Genomic DNA, 6,199 nt, shown 5'->3' on the forward strand with positions numbered 1-6,199 from the left:
TTACTTTTACTCGAAGATCATGAATTTGCGTCAGCTTAAGTAAATCCTTAAGGAGGCTTCCATCGCGCAATTTTTTGACAAAATCAAAATCGCCGTCCACTTGACCATCAAGGACCTTTTTGATGATAAAGGGGTTCACGTTCAAAAGCGACTGATTTTCATTCACGCATTTTACATTCGCGAACCTTGCATTCTGGGTGGGGATTTTGAAAGTTGGTCGTCTCGTCTTGTCATTAGTGGGGGTACCGTTGCTCGTAGTCAGAGAGTGGTCATGAGTCGCCCCCCCTCCTTGAGGAGGAGAAGGGGTAGCCGGGGAGTCATTCATTCTGGGTATCGGACCAGGTCCGACCCCTTTGCTCAAAATCGTAGTCCTGAAGGGACAAAAACCTCTTAACTGTTGTTATCAACCTAACTGCAATAGCTAAGAGAGTAAATCAGTTTTTCGTCCTCTACCCCCCCCCCCCCCCCCGTGGAAGCCTGGTTGCGTTCTCCAGTACCACAGAGGGATCGAGTTATGTGTGGGACACTTCCTTACCGCCGAACTTGCCTAGGCGAAGGACGGTAATTCAATGTCCGCCCCCCAAGCGAATACGGGAGTTCCGAGGAACTCCGGTAGGCTCAGGAAAGTCACATTATAAGGAAAAGAAATCAGGACCTAAGAAAAAGTGCGCCCAAATGACGCCCCAGACTACTGGGCCTCCCTACCCATGGGTCAAAGCCACAAGGGCTACCCTGGTGTAGAAGAGAGCTGCGGGTCTGGGGTGGGGTGCTGACTACTACTACTGTAGCCTCGTGTCACCTGCAAAAACAAGAGCACTGAAGGTGCTGGCAAAGCACAACAAATGTTCTGCAATTACAGGATTTTACTTTACTCCAATTTACGTTATTTAACTCAGGAACAACAACGTCAAGCGAGACGAGAGGCCCCGGGCTCCAGGGTAGTTCAAGTGGCACAAGACTTTGTTTTTGTTGTTACTGCGTTATAAAGAAGGCGTTGCCTCATCAAGAGTTCATACACGAGTGGGGGGGTTTGGCCAACTGTAATACACGTTTATTTATTGTATTTACACATAGATGAGTCTACAAGTTCTTAATCACCAAATAGCCAGTTATCAGAACTACTTATCTCATCTGTTTACCCTTTAACTTCACTTTAGGAAAGGGTCATTGTCTAAAATATTTTAATAACAATTTAATAATCATAACAACAATAACAATAATAACAGTATCGATAGCAATGGTATTAATGAGAAAAAATATATTTTCCCGCCAATTCAAGTAATAGGAAAATCAGGATCGGTAACTAGTGCCTACTGATAGACTCCTTGCCAGCTGAGCACATGTGGAGCCATCTGTATGTAACAAAATTCACCAAAAAACTACAGGGGACAGAACATAAATCAGGGGCGAATGGGTTAACAGCGCAACAAGTTGGTTTCTCTCAATAGCGATGTTTCTGCATTCACTCCCCATCGCACGTCAGGCAATGGTGTTGCTAATATGAACATCAGAGTAACATAAGATTAACCTTGTTTGCTGAATAATAATGCCTGATATGTATACATACATACGTACATCCGTATGTACGAAATGAGTGTAATGATAATTATTATTATTATTATTACTATTATTATTATTATTATTATTATTATTATTATTATTATTATCGTTGCTATTATTATTATTACTATTACTATAATTGCTATAGTTATTATTTTGATATTTTCTATTGTTATTGTTATTATCATTAGTAATATTATTCTTATATTACATCATATCACGAATCTATGAAAATTCTATTCTAACTCTGTTGTCATAATTATTATCATTATTGTTATTATTGTTGTTATGACGATGATGATGATATTATTATCTTGATTCAAGGCACATTTCTTATTTACACGATTATAGGGGGGGGGGGGAAGTTAGGTAGGGAAGGGGAGAAGAAAAGGGGAGGGGGAGAAATGGGGGGGAAGAGCGTTTAAAGAAGAAAGAGAGAAGGGAAAGAGGAAACAGAGGGAAAAGGGAGAGGACTTAAAGAGGAAACGGGGATGAATAAAGGGTCACGGAGAAAGGACTCAGAGAAAAAAAGGGAGATGGGAGAGGGAAGGGAGGGATAATGGAGCGAAGCAGAGTGGGGAGATTGAGGAGGAAGAGAAGGGAAGGGGGCGGGGAAGATGCACGACTTGAAGTGGGAGGAGAAAATTTAAGGAAGGGAAGGTAGTGAGAGGGTGGCAGAGCGGGAAAGAAAAATTAGGGGGGGGGGGGCGAAGGCAGGAGGATGAGAGGAGAGCAGAGCTTTTTCTTTCGTGTAGTTTTCTCGGGTCCCGCTGGTAATGATAGTAATAATAATGAAGACAATTATGATAATGATAATAATGATGATACAAATAATATATTAATGATAATAATGGTATTGATGATAATAGTGATGATAATAATAATGATAATGATAATAACATTAATAATGATAACTAGCGGGACCCGTAGAAAGAAATGATAATAATAATACTTTAAATATTAATTATATTGATAATCCTAAATGATAACGGTAAGGATAATAATAGTAATATTATTAATAATAAATATGATGATAATGATAATGAACATAATGATGTTAATGATAATAAAGATAATCATGATAATAATGTTAATAATGATGTTATGTTCCTTGTCATTCGTACACAGTCAAACCTTGCGACCGGTCGTGGTTTGGTTACTACTACCGAGTAGCTGCTGATGAAAAGAATCGTACCTAGACGCCCGACTCTCGCTAAGAACAGCTTCACCGACAAAGCTGTGCACCTATGAGCCAGGTACAGAGGTGGGCTCAGCAGCGATGGCAAGTAGACCTGGAAAGTAAGCTCAGTGGCCAGTCTGTGGGTAGTAAGTCTTGGTGGAGCACCCTCAAACATCAACAGGGCTTTGCTCCTGATGACAGCATACCGCACTGCAAAAACTTGATGGTACAGTAACAATACAGAGCAAAGATAAAGCCGAGGTGCTTGCAGCCTTCTTCTCAAGCAAGATGATAGTGCCTGGTCCCAAGCGCCTTCCACCAAATGTACCTGTACTCACTTTTGCGAGTCTGGATACTCTCAATATCACAGCAGAGGAGGTAATGTGAAAAATATTAGAAGCTGACACAAAAAAAAGCCCTGGGTTCTGATAACATCAGCCCACACGTCCTTAAAAGATGTACATTTCTTAGTTTTCCAGAAATGTCTAACCTTTGGAAAGTAGCCATCCATCTGGAAGGAAGCAAGTGTGGTAACCATTCACAAAAAAGACACGAGAACCGATCCCAATAGCTACAGACCCATCTCCCTCCTCTCTGTTCTTGGCAAGATCACCATAGCCGACAAAATTACATCATTCCTTACCTCTCGGCATTGCCCCAACCACAAGCAATTCGGTTTTCGCACAAACAGATCTGGAGTTGATTTACTACTCCACATGACCACCACTTGGCACAAGGCCCTTCACCAAGGCAAGGACACCTTTGTCGTAGCGCTCAACATTGCAGGGGTGTTTGACTGCGTGTGGCACCTCGGCCTCGCCGCCAAACTCAACCGCGTGGGAGTGCGCGGCGACCTTATGCAAGACTACCTGAGAGGTAGATCCCTCAGAGTAGCAGTGAACGTTCGCGTCTCGGAGGAAACCCGACTGGCGCCAGGGTTATAAAGTATATAAAGAATATAGAGTATAAACAGCTTAAACCATGGAGCCAGCATAAATTAAGCTGAAAGATATTGTGTTCATTTGTTTATGTATCACTTTTCATTTCACTAATTTACATACATTCACTCTATATGATTCAACTCATTTAGAAATAGTACGGCGATGTTTTTTTTTTTGTTTTGTTTTTTTAATTAAAAGGGAAATAAGAAATAATAAAAATTAAGTCCACCCCGAAAATATAAACGGTGATGTTGAAGGGTCAGCCGTTTCCACGACCAATCGAAAGGATCATGTCAAGGGTTTCTGATCATATGCACGATTTCAAAGTACTTGGATATAAACAAAGACAGAGACCGGGTTTTAGATTGAGAAATACTGAATGTTTGAGCCCCGAAAAAATAATGATAAATGATAGAATACAGAGATAATGAATAATGGTAATAACAAGGATTATGCATGACATGTGTAAACGAGATTATGCAAAAATAACCTAGTCATAAAGTATTTCTAAAATTATTTTAAGAAGAGTAGTCATCCAAGATCAGTATTTTTTTTGATAAGGCTATTGTTTTGGACAAAAATATTGTCATTGTTGTGTTGTAGATTATCTCTCCTATAATATGGAACTAGTACGTTAAGGAAACAGTTAATGGGACAAATATAATGATGGGAAAAATGGTGACAATAAGAATAACATCCGTGTCAGTGTAACAATGACAAGACAACTACTATCAGTGCTACTGCTACTACTGCTACTATGGATGAGAAGCAATAGTAAAATAATTATAATTACAATAATAATCGTACCAAAAAAAATAACTATGATAAGGAAAGTAGAAATACTGAAAATAATAATGATAATAATAATAGTAATAGTAATAATGATAACAATAATAATAATAATAATAATGATAATAATAATAATAATAATAATATTGATAATAATAATAATAATGATAATAATAATGATGATGATAGTAATAATAATAGTAATGACAATAATAATAATAAGAAGAAAAAGAAGAGCAATAATAACGATAATAATACCAACAATAATGATAATGATAATAATAATAACAATGACAATAATGATAATAATAATATCAATAGTAGTAGTAATATCACCATTATTGTTACTATCGTTCGGAGCCACGAATCCCACCGGATGACAGGGAAATAGTGGATTCCCATCGTGTTTCACATCCGCATCACTGTCGGGTTTTTGGCTCTCAACAATATGGCATCAACCTAAGTGTCTCCAACGCAGCAGCCTCTTGGCAGTAGTCGCTTTTGCTCTTTCACGGCTTAGGCCTGCACCAATTTATGTCGAAAGGCCGAGGCAAATTTCACATGATAAACAAACAATCAACGCTCAAACAATTAAGCAGGCCAAAGCACAGAGATGAAACACCATCGCTTTGCCTGATGATCAAACTTTCAAATAAATTGTTTTCACATCTCGAAAATATATGATACACTATCATATAACTATTTCAAAATTATAATTATAGTCATCAACATCATTATCATCATTGTTACTATTGTTATCAATATCATCTTGTATTTTACCGCTGTTATCATCAGTATCGTCTTTATCATACCTGTCATAAGTATTAGTGTCATTACCATTAGCTTTATTTCTGTCACTGCCATCATTTCATAGTGTATTCATCGTTAATCGTATCCTAAAGAGCAGCAGTTTTTTTGTGCCTATTATCATAACCATCGCTGTTACTGGTGTAGGTCTTCGTTACTGTTATTGTACTTATTACCATTAGTATTGGTTATCATAGACATACAATAGAAAAAAAATATCATTATCATCATCATCACTATCTTAATTATTGTCATCATTAATGATAGCGATAACCATTATTATTGTTATCATTCTTACCCTAATTGTCTTTATTGTTGCTATCATTATCTTTATTGTTGTTGTTATTGTCATTATTTTTATTATTATTATTATTATTATTATTATTATTATTATTATTATTATCATTACCATTATTATTATTATTAGAATTATCATCATTATTATCACCATTATTATTATTATTATTTTATTATCATTATTATTATTATTATTATCATTATTATTGTTGTTGTTGTTGTTGTTGTTTTTGTTGTTGGTGGTGTTGTTATTGTTATTTTCTTCATTATTATTATTACAATTATTATCATTATAAGCACTAATACCATTATCATTAATAATATGATTATTATTAACATTATTATTAACCGTATCACTCCACACTATTACTATTACCCTTTTTACCATTATCACCCTTGCTGCTGTTCTTGCTGTTGGCGGTCTTGTTGTTGGCGTTGCAATCAATTATTCATACCGTTTTTTTAACGTATTTTTTAACCTCCTGATCCCAGATCCGGAATTTTTGAGGCCATGCGGTTGCACTCCGTTTTTTGTTGTTTATTGTACTGGTCAATGTTTCATCTTCTTCTTCTCCTTCTTCTCCTTCTCCTCCTTTTTCTCCTTCTTCTTCTTCTTCTTCTTCTT

Source organism: Penaeus chinensis, chromosome 37, assembly GCF_019202785.1.
Source record: "Penaeus chinensis breed Huanghai No. 1 chromosome 37, ASM1920278v2, whole genome shotgun sequence".
Taxonomy (NCBI): domain Eukaryota; kingdom Metazoa; phylum Arthropoda; class Malacostraca; order Decapoda; family Penaeidae; genus Penaeus; species Penaeus chinensis.